The 4,265-nt window shown below is 39.4% G+C and overlaps 1 long non-coding RNA gene across 2 annotated transcripts in view; it reads right to left on the bottom strand.

The window, feature by feature from the left end:
- Positions 1-2,037, bottom strand: part of LOC114073326 — a 3,890-nt gene extending 1,853 nt beyond the window's left edge. The window contains exons 1-2 of one of the 2 annotated variants that reach the window (XR_003574309.1): positions 2,013-2,037; positions 498-578 (exon numbers count right to left, since the gene is read on the bottom strand). This is a non-coding gene — a long non-coding RNA (uncharacterized LOC114073326). Of the gene's footprint in view, positions 1-497; positions 579-975; positions 1,122-2,012 lie in introns of those variants that run through there. The other variant, XR_003574310.1, reaches the window with a different exon arrangement.
- Positions 2,038-4,265: the final 2,228 nt, after the last annotated feature.

The raw sequence follows: 4,265 nt of genomic DNA, 5'->3' as shown, positions 1-4,265 counted from the left end.
CCTGAGGTTCATCTGCCGGGGCCAAGCACGCTTGGACGGTGGCAGCGAGGTCCTCAGGACGTAGATGGATTGCCTTACAGGGCTAACGAGCTCCATCTGCCCGGGGAGGGGCCCCGACCGGGAATCGAACCCGGGTCTCTGCAGTGACAGTGCAGTGAATTTTCCCCTGGACCACCGGGGGCTCCCTGATACTGGATTAAAGGTACAGACAATACCAACTATATGTTGTTAAAAAAGCAGTTGCAGCTGTTCTCAAATCTTGCTCTTATCCTTCCTTAACATCTCCACTCAGAGCTGAGATTTTCAGAAATTCAAACAGCCCAAAGCCTCCATGATACAGTATAGTGGATACATTATTCCCCATTTTTTTCAGTGCATAGTTCTGTCTTCATCTATGGTTAATTAATTCAAGAACAAGTTTGGTGCAGGTGCTTTTAGACAAGCGAGCATTAGAGACCTTGCTTAGGTGCAGGAGAACAAACATTTTTCCAACTTACTATGGCAGCTGCTCGCCCGATGCCCTGTGCTGCCGCAGACAGCAGGATGATCTTCCCATCCAGCCGACCCATGGTGCCCACCTGTGCAGGCAGGAGATGTCACAGAAACTTTGAATGTGAACACTGAATGAAACTTTGAATGAAACAAAAACATGAACCAACTTCAAGCCCTGGGAATCACATGCAAGTACATTCCAAAAACTAGATATGATCCAGAGTGTACCTCTGCCGTCACAATTGTCCTTTTTGGCTGCAGCATGACCCTCAGGGCATTTAATCTCAGGAGTCAGGCTTCATTATAACAGAAACTGGATTTTACTTTTTCTTAAACAGGCAGAAAAAAAAAAATAAAGCCAGTATGAAACAGCAGTACAATAGCTTGTAATCTAGTGTTTCCACTGCCCATTGTGTACTTAGAAAGCAGATCTTCCTTCTGTTTCTCTCAAACTACAAAGTCTTCATAAATTCCATCCAATACCCTGGTTGTGGTATCTGCTCTGGATTTCCACAGTCTTCCAGCACAGCAGATTCCCAGCTCCAACGAATCAGGAAGGTGGTGGGGAGGAAATGAAGCTGTCTTGTTTCCCCTCTGTGGCGTGGCTTGTTCTCAGGGAACCACCGAGCATGCCTGGGGCAAGCGGCAGGGAACCTTTAGGAGCTTCTGCCTTAGTCAATGTGTAGCAGCCAAAAGGCAAAACACAGCTCTATTCTGCCCCAGTGCTCATGTTCACGTGCTGTGTTAGATTTAAAGAAATACAGCGTGCAGAGCTGCGACAAAAGAGTTAAAGCAAATGCCACCCCCTGACTCCTATGGATTTTTTGTTATTTAAGGAGAAAATGACTTAGTAGGGGGTTTCAAAGAACTGCCTAAAGAGTAAAGGTCACTGCATTTGAGTTTGTTAACTGGGTTCCCCCATAAGTAAAATTTTCTGCAGTTTTATAATCCTCTGAGCAAACTTGTAGTTGTGAATGTAGAAAGGTGTCGTAAGATCACAGTGTCTTTAAATATACACGTGAATCCAACACACCAAGTTCCTCACTGGGAAGTTAAGATAAGAGTACCTTAATCTTCCTTACATTAGCAGCCAATGCTATCTTCTAGAGAAGCTCAAATCCATGCTGGGACTCAGATTACCAAATTGAATTTAGTATTCTATGTCTCAAATCAGATTATTAATTTCTCTTATTTGGATCAAAGAGACATTGTTTTGTCAGATGTTTCTCCCAACAAAAGTTGTAGCAAAACTGTTTTCCTGAAGGTTACAGGTTCAACAAATCAGACTTCTGAAGCAATGTAACTGAAAAATTGTTTTCCTTCCAAAAGCCACCTCATCAGTTCAATTACTTTCCCAAATCACCGTAACACATGGGAAAGCAAAATGCACTATAAATACATTTTTCAATAAAGCAGTGAGGTTTTACCAACTTTTGTCACAGACTCTATGAAGCAGTTACAAATAAATAGTAATATAGTCACTCGCCAAAAGATCTCAAACGGCTGTTACATTTACTGACCTTTGTGCAAAGGGAAGTTCTACACGTTTTTTACTGTGCTTGTTGGTATCTGTGTTTCTCTAAACAAACGTAATTTCCTGTTGAAACACTGAGATGCTGCCATCTAGTGAAATCTAAGATTTTAGAAGTGTGATTTTTCTTCTGCAAAGGAAAGGACAGAGAAGGATTGCCAGCATGCATTAGCTTTCCCTTTTCCCTAAGTAATTCAAGAGGTCAATAAAATTCCCACAAAAAAAGGCCACAAATATGTTTCTCCAAGCAATCTCTCTTTAGCAATATAAGCTATCAAATTCCAAACTAGGACAATACTTAGCATGATTAATATTTTTGTTGTTGTTAAACTGGTGATTTACCAACTTTTCTTTGTTATCTAGTGGTTTAACTTACATTTGTTAAAGTTGAGTTAATATCATCAGACTGAAGAATTCTAGGACAAAGTAATTAATTTAGAAGCTCATACCTTAGAAGCTCTCTGAATGCAGACACAGACCTATTGAAATAAGTTTCTGCCTTTTTTTTTCTCAATCAACAGAAAAATCTCCAAATCTAGAAACATTCCAAGCAAGCAATAATTAACAAAAAAAACCCTGGAAATCGTTTATGAAAGAGGTAGCTCTCTCTCTCTCTCTCTCTATATATATATATATACACACCTTTTTCCCTTCTGGAAGAAAAAAAGTTTAATTCATTTATTAGGACGCCAAAGTGCTGGTAGCTGAAGGAAATATCTTTCAGTCATAGTGGGAATTAAATAAAACCCAAAACCAAACAAAACACAAAACCCCAACCCAACCCAAAAAATCCTCCAACCAACCCCAAAACAAAAAACCTGCGACAAATAAATTGCTCCTGCCTACCTATGGCTGTGGTCAGAAAGAAGACATTGCAGTGCTGAACTCCATAATGGTATTTAGAAGCTGTGTGTATTTTTGGCCAGTAACACCTTGAAATGCTTCCCAAAGCACATTACAGGTCAAAGATTGAGAGATAAATGCTTGCAGTTTCTTAGTAGTTACCACAGCTGGCAGTTTTCAGCTACTCAAGGTAAATAGATGGTTGGTTCTTTATTACAGATCTCTGAAGTACCTCCATCAGGTAAATAATCCTTGTGTGACTCTTCCAATTCCAGTAACTCTAGAACGCCCAGGAACATGTCAACGTTGCCATTTGCTTATCAGTTTGGGTGACCCAAAATGGAATACTCACAAGACTGAGCATCACTGAGAGCCTTATTCCTTTAAAATAAGGATGATGCTCTTGATGCAAGTATCTTTCCTAAATAGAGCTTTCTCACCTCATAATAATGGTTTCATTCTTAATGGAGTAGATCCAAGGCTTTGAGTGCCAAATTCCTCTATTTAGTTGGCAGTAGAGGGTGTGGGGGCAGGAAGGGGAGGAGGATCTATGTTTTGGACTTCAACCATTTCCTGGCAGAGAAAGACTCAGAAAGAATTAAACAAAACTCCAGTGACAGACTTATGTAATAGTAAATTTCTGCACAAGTAAGTGCTGTCAAAAGTTATAGAGAACAGAGACAGGAACGATAATAATGATGGAAGTCATGAGATTAGTATAAAAAAATAGTCTTTAGACACTGAATACTGTAACCAACATCCTTGGATCATAGCACAAGTGAAGTGAACAACAGAAAAAATTTTAAATACTTAACACAGTAAAGTTTATTGTCAAATTTTCTTATATAAAACATATGTAAAAGTAGGTCACACAATACAGATACTAGGCTAGCAAGAGAGTCCATCTTGCCTGAATGATCCGGTTTATGTTCCATTCACAAGAGTAGCAGAAGAGCATTAAGTCCATTGCTTAATATTAAAAAAAACTCCAATACATAACTTCAAACAGATATATTGAAAGATGGTGCAAAATTCAAAGTTACTCTTGGTATCATAATTGGCTGAGCTGCAGAAACCTTCTAAGGAGTTTAGGGGGAATCCTTGATTGCGTGTTACAGAAAACCAGTAACTTCAGTTGCAGTTTGTGGTGAAAATGCAGTTTCTGTGCACTTAGAGAAAGCACAGCATAAAAACCACATGCTGAGAAACAAAAAGAATATTTCCAAGTCAGCAGCAAGTCTGAAGATACAAATATCAACCGGCCAGAAGGGGGCTGTTTTAGGAATGACAGAATGAAAAGTTTAAGACTGAGAAGTTTCACAGTAGGTTAGTTTGTGATCCGTTTCCATTTTTTTTCTTCAATACATTATCTTTTCTGTCTTTGCCATCAAAAACCCCC

The sequence above is a fragment of the Empidonax traillii genome, unplaced genomic scaffold, assembly GCF_003031625.1.
Source record: "Empidonax traillii isolate 1590-97213 ecotype Southwest subspecies unplaced genomic scaffold, ASM303162v1 scaffold6058:size6613, whole genome shotgun sequence".
Taxonomy (NCBI): Eukaryota; Metazoa; Chordata; class Aves; order Passeriformes; family Tyrannidae; genus Empidonax; species Empidonax traillii.
Note: the sequence above shows the minus strand (reverse complement) of the source record. Positions and strands in the feature narration are given on the sequence as shown.